The sequence below is a fragment of the Peromyscus leucopus genome, chromosome 17 (genome assembly GCF_004664715.2).
Source record: "Peromyscus leucopus breed LL Stock chromosome 17, UCI_PerLeu_2.1, whole genome shotgun sequence".
Taxonomy (NCBI): domain Eukaryota; kingdom Metazoa; phylum Chordata; class Mammalia; order Rodentia; family Cricetidae; genus Peromyscus; species Peromyscus leucopus.
In genome coordinates, this window is record NC_051077.1 from 27,638,870 (window position 1) to 27,660,727 (window position 21,858).

The 21,858-nt window shown below is 41.1% G+C and overlaps 1 pseudogene; it reads left to right on the forward strand.

The window, feature by feature from the left end:
- Positions 1-413: 413 nt before the first annotated feature.
- LOC114695171 lies at positions 414-7,399 on the forward strand (annotated as a pseudogene).
- The last annotated feature ends 14,459 nt before the right edge of the window (positions 7,400-21,858 follow it).

The window sequence follows — 21,858 nt, forward strand, 5'->3', positions numbered from 1 at the left end:
TTACATCAATTTGCCAAGAATTGGACAGATCGTTGATTGGTCACGGCTCACTTAGGCCACACATTCCAGGTAAGAATCGCAACTATTGGGAAAAGGCTTTTAATGAGATTTTTATTATCTTTGTGGTGTCAGGAAGTCATCAGTAACTGTCCGTGCTGGGTCAGGGTGACCTGGGTAACTCCTGTCTCGTGTCTCATGCTTCCTCCAAATGAAAGGACTTTTGTTACCTTACTCTTAGGACACTGTAAGTTTTTATTATGAGCTAAAGTGAACTGAATGGTGACTATTAGTAGCTCAGCACTAAGTGTGTTATAGATTGCACACTGAGGGTATGCAAAAGGTCCAGGCGTTGAAGGTTTAGTCTCTAGGGTGGTGCCATCAAGAGGTGCAACAAACCATTAAGAAGAGGGACCATGTGGGAAGTCCTTGTGTCATTTAAAACATGTCTCCAAAATGGAACTGGCAATGGCTCCAGGCTGCTCTCTGGGCTGCCTACTGTTATAAGGTGAGCTGATTATTCTTCATGTGCTTCACTGTGAGATGTTATATTTCCTTAATACCTAAAAATTAGTATAAATCACTTACAGACTAAATGCTCTAAAGCTGTAAAAGTAAACAAATAAAATAAATATTTTTCCTTTTAGAAGTTAAGGATCTCAGGTGTTCCTTTGCTATAACAGAAAGCTGGTGAGTACAGGTGTTCTCTATATATGGACTCATTAAATGTGGAGTTGAGTCTGGAAGACATAAGAGAAAGAAGTTAGATATGGAAAGACAAATTCTTCATAATCTTAGAGATTAAATGGTGAGCACTAGGTTTCATAGGACATTATGGCATGAGAAGGTGTTACTTAAAGGGCAAAAATGTTCAGTTCTTGGATATGTAAGACATACAGAGCAAATGTCCAGTATGTAATTATACTTAACATGTATGCATGCGTCATATACTTGGAATTTGCTCAGAGCTCACATCTTGTGTATTCTTTACACACACACATACGTACACTCATACACATGCACCCACTGACACACACAGTCTGATCATAGCAATCATTTACAAACAACATGTATAGCAAAAGGCCATATTTTATACCTTTGACAGGTATTATTTCTATTTGTCCATTATAACTCAATAAACCTGAGGAAATGTTTAATAAAGAAAGATATTCGACCCTCCACAGTCACCTTTATGGATTTAATCTCAGAACGGATCAACAAGTTTTTCTTACCTAAGGAGATAGTTGGGTAGAGAAGGAAAGAATTTCAACCCATTTTGAGTTTCTTTGAAACGAGTACAGTTGGAATGAGAGGAAGAAAGAAATGAAAACCCAAGTAGAATGTTCCATCTACCTAAGATTAAAGAAACATGCATTGTTCTTTTGTTCTAGGAGCGGGTTTGAATGAGTTATTTAATTGTGCAAACTAAAAGCACCAGATATTTGTCTTTCTAAGGAGAAAAATTGTTCTTTGTAGCAATTAGGAAAAGTTGTCTAGCTAATAGCCTGAGAGGCAGTTATCCAGTCACAGAAATTCACGTTTCTTATGAATTGAGTGAGACCTTCCTGACTCTAAACTATTAGTTGTTGAAGCGAACAGCTTCCTCTTTTAATCTGATGTCAATAGGAAAGCAATGGTTAAGAGTCGTGCCAAAGATACAGGCATCTGATCAGAGCCATTACAGGACTCCAGCAGAAGTAGTTCTGGGTCTGTTCCCTAAGACAACAACACATGGACAGGACAGTCTTCCTACCTAATTCTTCAGGAAGAATGTGACCCCTGCCATACAGTCGAGAGCTGGAGCTTTGGAGAACAAGAAGATAGTAGACACAACAGGGGCCTTGGTACCAACCAGTCTCAGCATCCTCAGCAGGTGTCTCACTGGTGAGGATGCTAATCTTGGCAGCTTTGAGGAGAGCGGGCCACCGTAACTGACCCCTGGAGCAGGAAATTAAAGCTCACTGCCTCCAACCATGGTGTCGATACTACAAAGATTGGTTTGTAAGTATACGTAGTGCCCCTCAAACATTTCTGGGAAATTTTAGAATAATAGTTCACAAAGGCAGAGGATACTAGGAATCAAGATGCCCTTAAACTTAAAATAATTATAGTGTAGGTATTAAATACTGGTATGTCATAGTTGTATCTCCATAAGCCCTCTAGTTATACACTTCCTAGACTTAGACTGTGTTAGAGACTGAAATTAGGTGTCTGTTTACTCATGTGTGAATTCTTCAGAAGGATAAGGCTTCGATGCCCTAACAACCCTTTAAACAACCCGGAGTCTCAATTAGTAGTCCCCTTAGCATCCCTCAAAAGAAAAACACTTACATATTTCCTTTGTGACTATATTTTTGAATTGCCTTTATTTCTTCATGAACTTCCTTTTTCTCACATCTTTATCTCTTAAAACTTAGAAAAAAGGAATTATGTGGGATTGCTGATATTCTGCTTGCATAGAGAAAATGGCAAAATGTACTGTTTTCTTTTTTCTGTTTAAGGTTTAAAGACAATTTCTACAAACAGTTGTTTAACTGGAGTTCACACATTACCAGCTCTGGAAGCAAACCTTCCCAGTTAATAACAGAAGAAACAAGCACACATGAATTCCTGGATGTGTTCAAAGAGTGGTAACAGCAGCTATAACAGTTGCTGATGAGAGGTATAATTTGAGAAGTGTTGTGGAAATGAATTAAAGACTATTTGTCAATATATTGGACTAGCAGCAACCTCCAGAAGATTACTTTAGAAACTAGAATTACATCTTTCCACACCATAGCAGACATAACAGACTCCCACATGGATGCCCAAGTAAAGATACTAAATATGCTTGCTTTTTTAATATTTATCTTGTTTATGTGCACACGTGAGTGTGTGTCTGTGAGTGCCAGTGTCTGTGGATATCAGAAGTATCAGATCTTCTTGGAGGAGCTACAGACACAGGTAGTTGTGGCTTGCCCAATGCAAAAGTGATAAATGCTGAACCATCCCTCCAACTCCTAAATATGTTTTGTAAATTCTGCCTTGAGAAGCCTGACAAATGAAAACACTGAGATCCATGCATGGATAAGTCTCTGGGAAAGAGCAGGGAGGACAATGGTGCACAGTATATTTTTATGAGCATGTATACTAAACAAAGGAACTGGTTTCACTGTGACATTTTCATCCATGCATATTCATACTTTGATCCTTTTCATCCCCTCTCCCTTATGCCATGTCCCTTCTTTGTCACCCATTTCCCATATCCCCTCTACATCTCTAGTAGCCTAAGATCCTACCTACTCCTCTAAGTATTGCAGGTTGCTAAAGCACCAGGGCTAGTTATTTCTTCACCCAAGTCTCACTAGAACTGGAAGCAACACACGCACGTTTTCATGGAGGTGGAAGTAAATATCTATGGTGAATTCCAACTACTATAATAAGTTGGATATATTGCTTTTTGTAAGTTTCATTACAACTCCTTAATAAAATAGCACATTTAAAAAACAAAACCTTATGATACATAATAGAAAGTGCCCTCTGTCACTATGGAAGCTAGCCAATAGAAAGGAATCTTCTAGTCAGTTCCAGTTTAATTCTCTATATCTTGTAACCAAAGAAAATTTCTAAAATTTTAAAATTTCTATAATTGTGGCATCTTAGCCACAGTGTCTTATCATATAATTCTGGTAAGCAAAGCAAGGAGGCATAGAAAAAACCTATATTGTTGTTTGGCATCTCTGTGACCCTCCCTGAACAACAGCTCATAATGAAGTGTCCCAAATTTGGTACTGGAGTCTCCATTTGATAAATGATGCCTTATGGGAGATGCATCACACAGCTCTTCATGATAATGTTTAAGACACATTTGAATTGTCTTATAAAGTAGTAAAATTTCATATAGCCTTTCATAGATCTAATATCAATCACCAGATGACTCAGTATTGAAAATGTGCTACATACAAACAACTGAATTTTATTCAGCTGCAAGGAAAAGTATTATCTGTAGATAAATAAATGAAGCTGGAAAAATTTATGCTGATTGAGGTAGCCCAGACCCAGAGAGAAAAATATCTATCATATATTCTCTCTCATTATGGATCCTGGCTTTGAATCTTGAGATTTGTGTGTTTAACTTGAAGTACCTGTAGAAACCAGGAAGGTATGAAGGTGCAACTATAAGCAGTTGCCTTAAGGTGGGGGTGGGTGGGTGGTAGAACATAGATGATATTGAGAGAGGGAGAGAGAGAGAGAGAGAGAGAGAAGGTGTGCTAGGCTAGAAGGGTAAGCAAGATAGGGGTGAAGACACAGGGGACACAAAGGAGCAGGGGGAATGGGTTGAACAAAATGAAGGATATACAAAAAACAAATGGAACCCTACAACTTTACAAGCCATTTGCAAATATATAAGTTTAAAAGTCAAGTTTTATCTTGAAGATTTCCTCTGAAACACTCTAGATGTTGAGAAGAAATTATTAGGTAAGAAATTACAATAAGACAGAAATATTTAATGGTGCTTTCAATAAATTAAAATATAGCAAAGGCAACCTAAAACATCAACATATTTGTAAAATTATTTTTATTTTTTAGTGATACCAATTAAATGGCTAGCTGCAATATATGCGAATTACCTCTAAATCTGAAGGAAACAGGATTACCAATAGGGAAAATGGGCAAATGATATATACAGTCAAGTCTTAGAAAGGCAACTCTAATAGACTAGTAGGTATTTTACAAAATGTTTATAGCCACTGGTAGTCATAAAATGGAAGTTAAGGTAAAAATACAATACCAGTTGTAGACCCAAGCACATAATAATTTAGAAGGAGGGCTGAACCTACTGTGGGAAGGTGAAGGGAGCGCTTATAAAATACTAGTGGTAATGTACTGGTGGCTTTCTATATGGTTGCCTCTATTAAAATGTAATACATTCCCTTTCTCTTGGTAAGGTCGTTTCTAGGAATGTTTCCTGTAAGAAGGACAACAGTAGTTGACAAAGATGCTCACTGAAGTTTTGTTTACACTGGATGAAAAAATAAAGAGCAGGAAAAACAAAGAAAGGATCCACCAGTAAGGAGACTGAGCAAATGTCATCCCACACTTTAGACACTATGCAACCAATCAGAAGGAATTGTGGCCTACACTTACTGTCTAAGGAGGATTTTCATTGTAGATGAGGAATAAGAACAATAAATACAATGTGTGTAATAAAATGCAAAGTTTATATAACTGCAAAAGATTCTCTGAAACTACAAATATCTACATGTAAATTTACATATGCAAATAGACAGGTTCCACATGTCCTAGTGTGAGTCTTGAAAAAAGTATGGAAGAAAGGTGTTACCCTATGTTGGTAAACAGGGTAGGCAGAGCTGAGACGTTAACACACGTGGCATTGGAAAGATGTGGGAGAAAGAACAAAGGGAAAAGACCAGCAGTAAGACACTCGCATAACCCAATCCTGAGTCTGTTCCTATGCACTCTGTAGACCCCAAGCCCCCCCTTGCTTTAAAAACTCTGCCCCAGATACAAAGATCCACGGCCAGGCACCAGGCTGAGTTCCGGGAATCCAACTGATGAATGAGAGGAGAGATCCTGCAGACGAGGAACGTCGAGATCATGATGGGGGACGTGCAGAGATGACCAGCCACACTAGTGGAAGCCTATGAACTGTGGACTGGTGGCTGTGGAGCCCCCATGGGACTGGACTAGGCCCTCTGGATACGGAAGACGGTTGTTTGTCTCGAACTGTTTGGGGGACACCCAGGGAGGGAGATCGGGATCTGTCCCTGGTCTATGGGCAGGCTTCTGGAATCCGGTACCTGTGGTGTGACACCTTGCACAGCCTTGGTGCAGTGGGAAGGTGCTTGGACCTGTCTAGGCTCAGTGTGCTTGGCTTTGCTGACTCCCCATGGGAGACCTCGATTTGGAGGATGTGGGGATGTGGGGTGGCTTGGGAAAGAGGACTGGGGGGTGGGAGGAGGGAGGAGGGGGAGTCTGTGGATAGCATTTGGAGTGAATAGAAAATTTCTTAATAAAGAAAAATGAAAAAAAAAAAAAAATAAAAACTCTGCCCCATTGCTACTCAGGGTCTCTTCTGCTCTGTTAATTCACAATACAAAGACTCTTTGCTTTTGCAAAAAAAAAAAAAAGACACACTTTGCGACTTCCTGAGATGTGCCTGGGGCAGGTCAGACCAGAGGGTGGGCAGCAAGGAACTAAGCCTGGTGGCTCCCACAACCTCGAGGGCCTCTTCCTCTGATGACACAGGCTGGGCAGACAAGAGCGGCATCTCCATGGACAACTTCACGCCCCTAGGATCCGGAGCTTGCAAGTTCATTGGCTCACTTCATTCTTATGGTTACTCCTCCAAGCACACTCGAGAGAGGCCATCTGTCCGTCCCCCGTCCCCCGTGCCCCCCCCCCCCCCGTGAGCCCATTGACCAAAAGAGGCCGAAGAGAGATACGGAGCCAAGATGTAGTGGGAATAGTGTGGCCCAGAGTTCCTCGCTCACAGCAACCCCTCAGAAGGCTTCCCAGAGCCCCTCCGCCCCTCCTACTGATGTGACCCCAAAGCCAGCTGCAGAAGCTGTGCAGTGTGAGCATGGTGATGCCAATCCCATGTCCATCAACGAGGTCATCTTGTCAGCCTCGGGAGCCTGCAAGCTCACTCCCACTCCTGTTCGGCTCAGCAGAACAAGAGCCGGGTGTGCTGTCTGCGGGAGCAGGTAGAGAAGAAGAATGGAGAGCTCAAGAGCATTGGGCAGAGAGGGTCAACCACTCTGACAGCCAGGTTGGCAAGCTGCAGGAGAAGCTGGATGAGCTGAAGAGAGCAAGTCTCCCCTACCTCCCCTACCTCCCCTACCTCCCCTACCTCCCCTACCTCCCCTACCTCCCCTACCTCCCCTACCTCCCCTACCTAAGTGGCCTGCTGCCCCTCAGCCACGGGGCAGTGGCGGAGCCGCTATCCTAAATGCTGGGTACCTGGCTATCAGACCCACCGGGAGTTGGTACCTTTCCAACACTTCAGCCCTTCCAATACCTGGAGGAGGTGCACATCTCCCATGTGGGCTAGCCTATGCTCATCCTCTCGTTCAACTCCTTCCACCCAGACACACACAAGCCAATGGACAGAGAGTGTGGCTTCATCTGCCTCAAGCCTGACACCAACAAGGTGGCCTTTATCCGTGCCCAGAACACAGGTGATGTACAAGTGGAGGAGGGTGAAGTGAATGGGCACGAGCTGTGTATCTCATCCCATTCCAGCTCCAGGATCTGCTTTGCCAAGGAGCTCCACGTGGAGCAGATTACTCGAAAAATTCAGACTGAATTCTGAAGGCAAACTTGAACAGTCTCTACGGCAACCACTACACAGGCAATGACTCAGCCTCTTCATGTTACCTACAAGAAGGTGACCCCATAACCTGGAGCAGCTCCCAGAGCCTGGGGAGGGGCCTGGCTCCTGCATCTAGCCCCGTAGTTTAGGAGACATCCTACACAGAAATAGTGTGGCCACAGGCTCTGCTGACACAGAATTATTGTCCCAGTGATCTTGTAATGGCACAGAAAACCAAATAAAAGGCCTTTATTTAAAAAAAAAAAAAAAAAAAGACATTTTGACAAAAAACTGTATTTATGTGTGTTTATATTCATAAAATTGGAAATACTAAGTTATCTAAAGTCACTTGTCTCCTTTGAGAATTGTATGAAAACTAAGTACTTAATTCCTATACAAATCTATAATGGTCCATAGATTTTTTTTAAATGTCTTATTCATGCTTCCAAGCATGAGAGAATCTTGAGCACTGTGTAGAAATGTAGTCCAGGAACCATGAAACCACCAAATTGACTCCTCCAATTGGCTATCTGAAGAGATCAGGTAACATTGCTTTGGCCAAATTTGACTGCTGGAGTTAATACAACTCACTTAAATGCGTGTGTCATCAGAGAGCAGCTGGCTCCACGTGATGCACTGGCCTATGTATGTCTCTTTCACACCACTCACACTCAAATCTTTCTTGTTTCTCTTCACGGAAAGAAGTTCCAGTGCAGCTTCAACAATTTTTATACAGGGGAAGTTTTAAATTTCTAGGGAAACCATTCTAGTGAACTAAATTGAATTAATCCATCCCTTTTGACAACTTAACCAGAGAACCTCTGCTTGGAGTTTCCGCTTTCAATTATGTGTCCTCTTTGTCTATGTCAAGATATGATCCCTTGGGTGAGGCACACAAAAAAAATACAGGAAACCAGCCCAAGTCATTTTCCATGAAAATGTCTCAGTAGAGAGGGGAATCTGGTTAGCTGGTTTCGTGATGCAGAGGCCAGGCTAATGTTCTAAGTGGAACTGGATTTTCGAATCTAGCTTGGTCATTTTCGAATGCTCAGATCTTCCAGCTATAATACAGAAGTCCATTTTAAAGGGACAAAGCTGTTAGAAAAAGCAAGTTAAGAGAGCTGTGCAATAAGAACTCCTTTGATTCCCAGCTTGCCAGAGGCATCAAGTACAATGTGAAGTGCCAGAGCAGGTAACTGTGTTTTTCTGCTTGCTTATTCAGTCCCGAGGCCACTCCGATGAAAAGTTGCTAAGTTACTGGGGACTTGGTAATGGGACTGTTACAGGCAAGGCACTAAATGAGTTCAAGGAACTCATTCATCTTATTGATTGTGCTTGCAATCTAGAGAAATGCACTTACTTTGAGTACAATACAAGTAAATTCCTATAGCATCTTTGACGAAAAAGTACCCCAAGGTGCTTCTTAGTAAAATGTGATACTAAACCATACAACCGCAAGGCCAGAGACAGCGGACAAGTTCAAATACATGAAATTAAAGTTTAGGGGCTAGCGAGATGGCTCAGTCAGTATAGTGCTCATCACACAAGCATGAAGATCTGAGTTCATATTCTTAGCACTCATCCCAAAAGTGAGGCGTGCTGGCGTAGGGCTATAATCCCAGTTCTGGGGAAGTGGAGACAAGTGGATCGCTTAGAAGTTGCTGGCCAGCCAGTCTAGCTGAATCAGGAAGTTCCAGGTTCAGTGAGAGATCCTGCCTCAAAAGCCAAGGTGAAGCACTATTATCCATCAACCTCTAGCGTCCACAAACAGAGGCACACATTTGCACAAACATTTGCATGTGCATGTTACACACACACACACACACACACACACACACACACATCACCATTTAAATTCAGGTTACACGAGACTTTAAAGTTAGCACTTTCCTTTCAAGTATAAATTATACTCAAGACTAGAGGTCCATGTATAAATTATACTCAAGACTAGAGGTCAGGTCCTACAAGTTTTCAGTATTTATCACCATAAAGACTATATTTGATATTCATAGAAACACCCTCAGATATTTATAGTTGAGCTTTAAAATCTGCACCTTATGAAAGGGTATGGTTGGTCATGAATGGGCATATGTTTAACATTTAAATGTATGCATATACAGAAGCTCTAATAAAAATAATGTATATTGGAAATTCTAAGAAACAAAAAAACTAAAATCTGCACTTTGTAATAATATCTCCTATCCGCAAACATGAAATCCCAGTAGAAATTTCTCTGGAACCATTCATTTGGATTCAGAGTAATTTGATTTCCCTTACTTTCTTTGTCCCCGTAGATATTGCCATGCATCTTCTTTTTCCTTCTGTGAACCCTTCCCAGCCAGGCATTATGCAGATGAAGGTTTCTACATCTCTTTAGTTGCTTATAGATTTGTGATGGCAAAAATAGGACCCAATGTTTTCTTTTACTCCCCACTGCTGAATCCACTCAGGAAAACATTCAGAAAGGTGTTATTTCCTGACAGTAGTACTCATTATATTGCAACATACCTTAAGACACACTCCCCATAGTCCCCCAAACAAGCGTTGATGTAAGATACACATCTTACATTTCGGTACTTCGGTTCCCAAATGTATTTTATTGTTCTGTGAAATTTGCAGCTTTTCTATCTCAGGTCAACATCCCTCAAGAACCAAATAAATTGCATCTTTGTCCAACAACATTTCATATTGTGCTGCATGCACACAACTAATATTAAGAACGTGGGTTGGTGTACATTTTGAATGATCCTCCGGTAATTGGAATGACTTAGTGGTTATACTTGCTGTTGTCTAATTCTACAACTTATCAACAAATCCGTTGGGTTGATTTGTTAACTTCTGCATGCCATGAATATGCCGTGGAATATGTCATGATCACTAACTTGTCGATGTTCAAAAATAACCTTGAACTTGAGAACACATGATTATGTTCCTCATAACATAAGGGTTTGCTGTGGGGATAAGCAATCAAGACAAATACATTATTTATGATAGAATGATCTTATTTTTATTCAAATATTTGTGATAATTAAACAGCACAGCCATGCATGGCTTAATGAGAGAGATCTCTTCTGAGAAATGTGTCACTAAAGTGATTCTGCAATTGAGCAAATGCCACAGAGTGTGTTCACACAGGCCTAGATGGCCAGGCCATTGATGTGCTTCCTTGGTGCAAATCAAGGGATGCAGTAAAGACAAGGTGTATACAGCGGTGTAGGCTAACTCGGCCCACTTTTTTCTTGTAAAGGGAATACACTTTATACATAAAAATTATAGTCTAGAAAATGCATAAACCAATAGCACAAAAAATGGTTTATTTTGGCAATCAAGTATTAGTACCATACATAATAATATTGCTATGTTTTTATATGCCTGGCAGAAAGGAAACTTATTTGTGTCAGCATCACTAGAAACCCATGAGCAATGTATATTTCAATATAGCATCACCATTGCTGAGGAACAGGGATTTTTCAGCTCCACACATTTCTATGGCATCACTAGTCCATTAAGGACCAAAGTGTCACATGACTGCATAGGAATATTAAAATGACCCAGCTGTGAAGGCTCGTGGCTGTAATGCTAACACTTGAAATGCTAATGAAGGAGAATTGTAAGTTTGAGGCAAGCCTGGGCTACTAAGGGACTTCAGGCCAATCTGAAAGCTGCACAGTAAGACCTATCTCAGAAATCAAACACAGAAGAAAATGAATCAGTGAGTGCTTGCGGTGCTGTCCACAGATCATCAATTACATCACTGTCTTTATCTCTGATGAAATAACTGTTTGGCCATTTGACTGATTATGGAGTCTGACTGGCTTGAGAAAAGCCTCTTGAAAGCTACCATGGTTTCCCTTACAAGAGTGGAGCTCCAAATATCTGCAAGTAGCATATGAATTTTAGTTTTCTAATACTGTATAACAGGTGACTACAATTAGTGACTTATAACACAGCAAATATATTCCCTCACAGTTTCTGTAGGTCACAAGTTTGGACACACATTTTCCACTCCTGATATTATCCTGACACAGTTGTGACATTGAGTAAATCATTGGTGCTTATCTGGGGCTCAGGGTTCTCTCCCTAGCTTCTTTCTAATTAAGGGTTCATTTCTTGCAGCTTTTAGATGGACAGTGGAAGGTCCCATGCTCTGTAAACTGTCAGCTAGAGATGTTCTTAAATCCTATAACCTGTCTGCAGGTCTATGTCCCATGATCTTCTCTGTGGGCAGTTCACTCAAATGTCTATTTTCTTTCAGGATAACTAAAGCTAATAGTCCTCATGTGCTTCTGTGACCCACCAAACAAAACATTCATCCATTAAAGGGGTTACAGAATTGAGTCAAACCTACCCAGATAATCTCCTTGTTCTAAAATCAACTCATATGGAACTTGACATTTACAAGCTCACTTTAAAGTTGTAACTAGAATTGTGTTTGATTGAACATCTACAAAAATGCCCTAGGAGCCAGGAATCATGGAGGCCTAACTTGGAATTAATCAGTACATCTAAAGTAATAGCAAGTTCCTATAGCCCCCTCAAGTAACAAATTTTAATAGGAAACATGGAGACATAATATCATCCTTGAAACTTGTTATGACTTATGAAATGAGATTTATTAAAGGGGCTGGGCACCATGCTTAGGCACAATAATGAAGAGTTTGAGACTGATAGGTCACCACCCTTTGTGCCAAAGCTGGTCTTCACAAGGTGAAAGACACCTGATGGAAGCCATATGTAGCATGAATGAGAACCAATGCTCTGGCCCACCATGTGACCCAAGCCTAAAGATTCATGAACTATATGCAACCCAGATCCCCATGTAGCATGAATCTTAAATGGTCTTATTAATAAAAACAAAGCTGGAGCCAGGTATTGGGGTGAATGCTGGAAGATCAGAGAAGCAGAACAAGCCACAGCCATCTCACCTTGCCAATTCCTCAGCTGATCCTGCTTCCTCAGACTCGATGCCTCTCAGCTGAACTGTGCTGCTCAAAAGCCTAAAAGCTTAACCAGCTCTAGTTCCTGGTTCTCAAGCCTTATATACCTTTCTGCTTTCTGCCATCACTTCCTGAGATTAAAGGCGTGAGTCACCATGCCTGGCTGTTTCCAGTGTGGCATTAAACTCACAGAGATCCAGGCTGATCTCTGCCTCTGGAATGCTAGGATTAAAGGCGTGTGCTACCACTGCCTAGCCTCTATGTTTAATATTTTGGTGGTTCTGTTCTCTGACCCCACATAAGTCTATTAGAGTGCACAATATTTTGGAGAACACAATCCCACCGCACCCCTGAACTCACCATTTAACACTTGCTGCATCGTTCATGAACCCCAGCCACAAACACTGCTCCCCTGGTGCTCACGACTGAAAGATTCTTTTCTAGACTTTTCACATAGTTGGATATCCTTTCCTTTTCAAAGATAAAACTCAACCAAATCTACAGCATATTCATTTTGACAGCTCAGTCACATCTTGTCCCATTACTTCAAATGATAGGTCTCTTTCTTATCCTGAAATCTTCTGATATGACTCTATCTATCCCAGCAGAGAAAAAAAATCACCTTGATGATAGACTTTCTTTCTTGCTCATTATTTTGGCAGTGCTCAACTAATACCGTAGGAGATCTGAATACAGAAATGTATGATGCACAGGTCTCCTTAGCAGGACCTGTATCTGCCTTCCCTTTATTATTACCGGTGATGTAACTTGGTGGCCACCTGTGTTGACAGATTTCCCGTGAATTTGTCAAAATCCACAGCTCTGCCTTGGATGTGTGGCAACATTTAAACAAAACTTGGAAACTGTTTGTCAGCCTGCCCTGGAGTTTACTGTCTAGGAGCTTGAGGCTTTTTCTAAGAAGCAAGGAGATACAGATAAGTGCTACAGCAGAGAGACGTAAATATAGTGACATAGTGTGTTGACACAGGTTTTGACAAAATACAGACTTTGAATTAAATCCCAGCTTCACAACTCACTAGCTTTGTAGACTTAAGGAATATAAATAACATTTTCAAACCCAAATATCTTTCCTTATAAAAAAGATTAAGACACACTCACTTAAAAAGATGTCCCCACTGCATCCATGTGTGAAAACAGCTTGTTAAAAGTGACAAACAGGGCGATGCAAATACGTTGACCTTCTTCAGGGTCCACAGGGACTTTCACAACACTTGGAGACTTCCTAAGGAAGCTTCTAAGAAATCGTCTCCACAACTGTGGGACCTTTCTGTGAGATCAAAGATAGAAAAAAGATGCTATGAGAAAAAGAAAATATCAGTGACATTATGTCTTTGGGAAGAACTGGCATTGAATTACCAGGACCTGAGCATTCCTTTTGAGGATCTCAACCTCCCCGTGGCCTCAATTGCGGTGAATGTTATCTAGCTTCAAGGCAGCCAACGGAGAGCTTGCTCTGTGCTCCTTCTGTCAAAAAGATAGGGACTGGAGAGAGTTCTAGTCCAGGGCATGTTAAGGATAAAAGACTGGCTGATGGTTAATGACAAAGCAAGAGAGTTTCCGTCCTACTAAGGCATCCATCACATATCAGGTACAAACATTTCACCTTAGCCCTCCTCAAATGCATGAGCTGAAAGGCCAGTCAGCTAAGTCAGAGAAACAGAAGGTACAAGGGGAAGAAATGAAGGAAAGATCAGTCAGATCTCCCCTTCTTCCAGTCAGACTTCCAGCCAGCATCATCTCTCATCCATGAAAAGAAGCCTCACTGCAAGTCAAGTTCAGTTTTCTTGTAATGGACGGTGCCTACAGGATACTACTGGGAGAAGTGAGGTTGAAAGAACAGAAGAATGTCACACACTGCTGTATCATGCTGTTTTCTGAGGAAAATGGACTCACTGTTTTAATAATTAATATGAAGAGGTACAGTGCATAAGAATAGACAGTGTGGGGCTGGAGAGGTAGCTCCGTGGATCAGTGTGCTTGCTATGTAAGCAGGAGGAACTGAGTTCAGATCTCAGCACCCCTGTCAAAAGAAGAGGTACAGCTGCCCATGTACCTGTAACTCTGGTGCTGTGGAGGTGTGGGGGAAGAGGGGAGGATAACTGGAGATTGCTGGCTGACAGGGTAGCCCAGATTCAGTGAGAGACCCTGTCTCCAAGGTATGAGTGATAAATCAGTATACCTCGTGTCCACTTCACTCACAGGGGCACACTCCTGAGCAAACTCTCTCTCTCTCTCTCTCTCTCTCTCTCTCTCTCTCTCTCTCTCTCTCTCTCTCTCTCTCACACACACACACACACACACACACACACACACATACACACACACATAAATAAATAAATAAATAAATAAATAAATAAATAAATAAATAAATAAATAATATGAGTCTAGTCATTCTCAACAAAAAAAAAAATGCATGTCCAGTTAGCCTCCAAAAACTAATTTGACAGGGATTGCAATTGTAGCGAAATACATCTTGCATTGTCGGGAATTATCAAAAATTCCAAGGGGAGTTATTTATTCACCAATTAAGAAAATTGCTCCCAGAAGGTAGATATTAAGAAGATTCTGTAGGTAGTAAGGGCCCATTCTGTGGATATTAAGGAGACAGTATACAAAAAAAGACATTTAAGTTGGGGTTTAAGAGTTAGAAACCTTTGAAAGTGCAGTTTCTAAGTATTCTGTGGAAAGGAGATTTGTTGTAGGAAACAAAAAAAGACAAAGACGTGGAAGTGGTGACTGTCGATTGCTGGAGAAGCAAGGCAGCTAAAGAGGGCAGTGGCTTGTCACCAGGTCACCATTCTGGTTAGTATTCTTAGTGTTTTGTTTTGGGTTTTCTTTTTAATTGTTGTTTGAGAATGTTGGAGGTTTTTTGTTTGTTTGTTTGTTTGTTTCTTCAGTTTTTTGCTTGTTTTGTCAACTTGATACAAGCTAAGGTATCTAGAAAGAAGGAACCTCAACTAAGAAAATACCCCCATCAGACTGACCTGTAGGCAAGTCTGTAGGGTATTTTTTTTGGTTGCTGACTGATGCAGGAGGGTCCATTCCCCTGTGGATAATGCTTCCCCAAGGCAGGTGATGCTGGAAGGTGTCAGAAGCACAGGTAAATGTGAGCCCAGAGAGCCCAGAGAGCAAACCAGCGATCATGACCTCTGCTTCAGTTCCTGCCTCCAGGTTCCTGCCTTGAATTTCTGCCTCGGTTTCCTTCAATGATGGCCTTAATTTGTAAGCTTAACTAAACCTTTTCCTCCACAAGTGGCTTTCAGTCATGATGCTCATCACAGCAATAGAAAGTGAAGTAGGAAAGCCGTGAAGGTCACCTGATGCAGGAGGTGGTTTGCGAAGATGAGAAAGGCCCTGTGTGCCTGAAGGACAAGGGGAAGAAATCTCTCTTCTCAATGATGAGAGAGAGATTTAAGATCTGAAGAAGGGAGTTAAAAGATGTGTGCCCTTTTACAAAAGCGAGGGAACACTTAATTTCCATGACAGCCGCTATTTATTTAATTCCAGCTCCATTCAAGGCATATTACTAAGCATCTGTATGTGTCGTCTCACAGCAGTGTGGTGACAGAGGTGTCCCGTGCCTGTTTTAAAGATACAAATACTAGAGCTTACAAGGTTACATTCTTGTCGCAAAGCCAGCCAAGTTTAGTGGGCTCTAAAATTGCTGTTCTCTGCTCTATGCAGTTCCAACCTTTTACATTTTTGAAAGAAGCAGACTAGTAAAATGTACATTGAAGAAAAAGACACAACATGCTGAGAATAAAAGGGGGAAATTGAGTAACTTCCTAAGCAAATGATTTCTATTTTTCCTATAAAGAAGCCAAAGTGATTTTCTTAGCACAGAGAAGGAACACGCAATTGAAAATTAATATGGAGTGTAGGTGGGGCAGTCACTGGGAAACATACTCCAGAAAAGCCGCTTGAAATTGAAGTTTCTTCTCTCTGCCAGAAAACACAGTGGGGACTGGGGAGTTAACTTAGTTGGTAAAGCTTTGCCAGGCAAGCATAAGGGCCTGAGCTCCATCCCTGGGACCCTTGTATAACAAGTCCTGGTGTGGTGGCATGTACTTGCAGTCCCAGTGCTTGGGAGGTAACCAGGGCATCTCTAGCACTCCCTGACCTACTAGCCTACTAGCCTAATTGGCAGGCATCAAACTAATGAGAGACCCTGTCTCAAACAAGGGTGAACAGCATCTGAGGAAAGACAGCTGGGTTGACTTCTGGCCTTCACGTTAATGTGCAGACATGTACACGTATGCACCTACCTGTACACTTTTGATGGGGGCACTCCCACACATGCATTCATGCACACAAACATGTACACACACACACAAACACACACACACACACACACACACACAAATGGATTAGACAAGAACTCCTGTATAATCTCCCTCACTTTGTAGACATGTTTTCTTGATTTGACAATCAAAGCTTTTTTTTTTTTTTTTTTTTTTTCAAAATTCTGGGGTTTGAAACCAGAGCCTCAAATATGCTTAAGCTTAGCTTGTCCTCCCCGCATCCCAGGCCTACATAGAACATCTCAAGTTCAGATTATGAACCTGACAATTACAAACCAGTGACATGGGATCTGCAGTGTAACAAATCAAACTCAGTCAAGCTCAGTCCCGGGAGTGCTCTCGATAAAGAATCAAACCGTATTGCCTTCTTGTCTGGAGAACTGATTGATTTCTTCAAGTGTCTCTGAAATCATTTTGTAAGGATGGTTCAAAACATAGCTGTGTATTTTAAGGAAATAAATGGCAGAACAAAACGCGATTGCTATTAACCTTATAGTCTTTCTATTAGCCTCATCTGCCTGACTGCAAAAGAAATGGGATGCTAATAAAATGCTTTCTTTGCATTTTTGCCGACCTAGGAGAAGAAGTCTTTACTTAAATTATAGCTCATTTCATTGCCATAGTGTTGTATATTAGAAATTGATTGTCTCATTTCTTCTGTAATAGCTTCATTAAATTTGGGGGGGGGCTTTTCTTTTATTTTTTTAAATAAGAAATAACGGGTTTATGAAAGTGAAATCTTTATTTTTATTGTGTCTACAATTTCAAATAAAGCATATTGACTATAATTATGGCATTAAATTGAATCAAGGGACAATTATTATTTTCTGAATAAAATGAGGTTGCTTACAAGGTCTTTCTTAAAATCAAGTGTCACCTATTTTCCAACTTTTCTAAAGCTTTCTCCCATCGACTTCTAAATAAATAGAGCACAGTAGCACTGATTCAAAGTGTACATTAGTTCTAAGCCTATGTTTGGTCTGTGACTTTTTTCTAAGATTTAGAGATTTTTTTTTTTGTCTACATGTATGTATATGAGCCTATGTGAATATATGTGCACAATGTGTGTGCAGAAGCCCGTAGAGGCCAGCAAAGATATCAGATCCCCTGGAACTGGAGTTACAGATGGTGGTGAGTCACCATGTGGGTACTGGGAACAAACCCCAGGACCTCTACAAAAGTCATAAATAGTCTTAGCAACTAAGCCACATCCGTAGCACGAATCTTAAAAGGTCTTTTTAATAAAAAACAAACCCGAGAGTTAGATATTGGGGTGAATGCTAAAAGATCAGAGAAATAGAACAAGCCACAGCCAACCTCACCTTGCCAATTCCTCAGCTGATCCTGTTTCCTCAAACTGGAAGCCTCTGAGTCCTCATTCTAATGGATCTCAGCTGAACTGCTGCTAAATGCTTAAAAGCTTAAAAAGCCTCTAATTCCTGGTCCACGTGCCTTATATACCTTTCTGCTTCCTGCCATCACTTCTAGGTACTAAAGGCATGTGTCACCATGCCTGGCTGTTTCCAGTGTGGCTTTGAACTCACAGAGATTCAGATGGATCTCTGCCTCCGGAATGCTAGGATTAAATGCATGTGTTACCACTGCCTAACTTCTATGTTTAATATAGTGGCAGTTCTGTTCTCTGACCCCTAGATAAGTTTATTGGGGTGCACAATATATCAACCATATACCTCTGGCTCACTATTGTCAATGATTTCAACATGCACCTTCCCTGTGAAATAATTGCCATCTTTCCTGATTTTTTTAAATATATCCCAGCCTTTATTAAAGTTATGCAGCAAATAACCTGGTAAAAACTGCTTACCTAAGCTCTTTAATAATAAACTTTAACAATTTTAAGAGATTTGTACAAAGAACAAAGGCCATGATAGGAAAGGGAGACACAATTTAAGTGAAAAGATAGTTGTCTCAATCTTAAACATCTGGCATAATATTTTTTCACTTTTTACTACCATGAATAATTTTAATTTTTTTCTCTTTAAGTTTTTTAGTTAGCACAGAAAATAGTCATTGTCACTTGCTGCGATTTCCTCGTACCCTCCTCTAGCTCCCCTCTCTTCCCGTTGGTTTGCCCTTATTCCCCCTTCCCCCTCACATAGCTCCCCTCTCCTTCCTATTTGTCCCTTTCTTACCTTGCATTGTTTCTAATTTTCTCTTTAAGACTTACATGTAATATAAAATAAAACTGAAGTTGTCATCTCTGGCCTTAGAATTCAAAGTCTATGGAGAAGTTCATCTGTAAATGAAAACATTGGGAAAAGAACACAAAGAGACCATGTTAGCTTGCTCATCATCAAGTGTACAGCCTGCAAGATCCGGGAGTACCCAAGATCTTCCTCTGAAGGATTTCAAGTAACAGTGTGGTGGTATTGTGTTCCCCAAAATATTGTGTACCTTAATAAACTTACCTGGGGTCAGAGAACAGACAAGCCACTAGTTAGGCAGTGATAGCACACGCCTTTAATCCTAGCATTCCAGAGATAGAAATCCCTCTGGATCTCTGTGAGTTCAAGGCCACATTGGAAATAGCCAAGCATGGTGACACACACCTTTAATCCCAGAAAGCCAGCCTTTAATCCCAGGGAGTGGTGGTAGAAAGTAGAAAGATATATAAGGTGTGAGGACCAGAAACTAGAGGCTTTGGCTGGTTAAGCATTTGGCTGGTTAAGCATTTGGCTGGTTAAGCATTTGGCTGGTTAGGTTTTGGCTGGTTAAGCATTCAGGCTTTTGAGCAGTAATTCAGCTGAGACCCATTCCGGATGAGGACTCAGAGGCCTCCAGTCTGAGGAGACAAAACCAGCTGAGGATCCGGTGAGGTGAGATAGCTGTGGCTTGTTCTGTCTCTCTGATCTACCAGCATGGACCCCAATAACTTGCCTCGGGTTTGATTTAATAAGAACTTTTAAGATTCCTGCTACATAACAGAAGTAGCAACTGGAAGTGACTCCTTATCAGAACCCTCCTGGGACAGGTCATGGGAGGACTGAAGGACATGAGGCTTCAAGTGAGGACCACATTGTAACACTGTATTTCTCCTTGTGAGTATGAGTATTCTCCAACCATTTCCCCAAACAGCATTTAACATTCACAAAAGTTTGATCTGCAAAGCATCCCCTTCGTTTGGACAACGGCTTTTACTTGTTGAATCACTTTTCATAAACTGAAGCATGCACTTTTCTTCACCAAATTATTATTCAAGAAAAGAATATTTGACTTCCCTTACAGAGAGTGCTGGGCATAGAACAATGGGTAGCCACAGGTTCAAACATATGCTGTAGGGGAAAGCACGGCTGTTAAAAACTCATCCAAACGTGTCCTGAAGACTCTTGAATTCCATGCCTTTAAGAATATCCTCAAACATTAGTCTGACTCCATACTATAAGAGAAAGGAATAAAGAGTTCAATTCGTGCTCCCTTACCTGAAGCCATGGAGCCACGGACTCTAATCTCAGACAAAGAAGATGGCAAGCAAATATTTATATGATATTTCTATGATTTCAAACCCAGTTCTTATGTCCCTGACCCCACTCTCCGTCCACACAACTGTGACTCTGAAGTCAGGCTGAACTGGCTCATTCTTGTGCCCAAACTTTAGATTAGACCATGCATGCATGCAAATCGCAGAGGGGAAAGCAAATCAACGAATGATGAGCAAAATGTGGGGAGAAAACAGAACCAAAGAGCAAATTTTCAGCGCTGTAAAAGCTCGGGTCACCCAACTAACAACTTTAAGAGAGAAAAGAAAAGGAAGGCGGAACTTCTTTTTCCAGAGAGATAGGCTAAAGCTATAGGAATCCTGCAAGGCAGTCTTTGAAACTTATTTGGAAAGACCCTACTAAATCCTTCCACAGGCACCATGTTCCTCTGCAACCCTTGCCTTTTAGTGCCGGGGAGGCTCTGCCCCACCAGTTACTGTATCACGTAAACTAGCATGTAAGATTAAACAGGTCATCAGAACCTAAATACATCAGTAGAACCTTGGTTTTGTGTCCCCTGTATTTCAATGGTTAACACATCTAAGCCATATTGCATGTTTGTAATGAAAGATGAGAAAGAATTATTAATACCTCCTGTGGAGCTGTGGTCTCTAAATGGTGGAACCTTTCTTTTGGCACCAAATAGACCTTCACCCACAAAGCACACACATACTGTGATTGTCTGGCATAGCATCCAGGGGATGATGAGGTTTGAAATAAGTTGTACTCACTTTTTCTGTGACTTACAGAAACATAGACATCTTACGCACCACATATGGATAATGTTCTTGGAAACAAGGGGAAAATATCTTGACTATTTGGCTCAGAAGAACTTTATATTTTCAAATCACTTCAAAGATTATATTATAAATATGGATTCATCCTTATGTAAAGTTCTGAGAGCTCTGTAGTATGCAAATGAAAGAAATGTGGACCTTCGGAATTGTATTTGAGAATCTGGAGATGTCTTCTGGATGCATGCACATTAGCCCCAGGAGGTACTCAACAACATTAATATTCAAAAGCCTCAGATGTGTGTCTCTCTGTTGGCTAGAAAACCAAACTGTTTATTACTCTGCTGACAAAGCCCTTACAGGCCTATTCATAGAAATAATGAAAACCAAGAAAATTTTAAAAAGGTGGAAATTAAAGATATGCAGTAATTTCAGAAAGGAATTCAGGAAGAGGAACTCCATTTGTGAGCTGAAAGATTCACACAGTGGTGAAAATGGCCAAATGGAGAAATTGCTATTCTAGTACATGATCTAGCATGTAACAACTGTACATGCTTTTACCCAAGAGAGTTCTGATTTGGTTTTGTTGTGTGTTGTGTTTTGTTTTGATTTGATTTGATTCGATTTGTTGTTGTTGTTGTTGTTGTTGTTGCTTAGATAGCTACAATTCCCTGAAAGAAGAAAGGGGGTGGGGGTAGATTGGTGAGCTGGGGAGAGCATCAGCTTAGAAGCTAGGAGGCATGTGCTGCAGAGGTGGCTCCGTGGCTGAGAGTGTTTATTCTTTTATTAGAGGACCAGAGTTTGGATCCCAGCACCCACACTGGCTGGCCTCTCTGAACACATAAAAGAATGAAATATTCACAACCCAACTAATCTGTTTATTTGTGTTGCGTCAACTTGACACAAGCTACACTCATCTGGGAAGCAGGAACCACAGTTGAGAGATTGCCTCCACCGGATTGGCCTGAAGGCAAGTTTGTAGGGCATTTTTATTATTAATAATGGTTAATATCAGAGGGCCCAGCTCCCTCTGGGTGGTGCCACACCTGGGCAGTT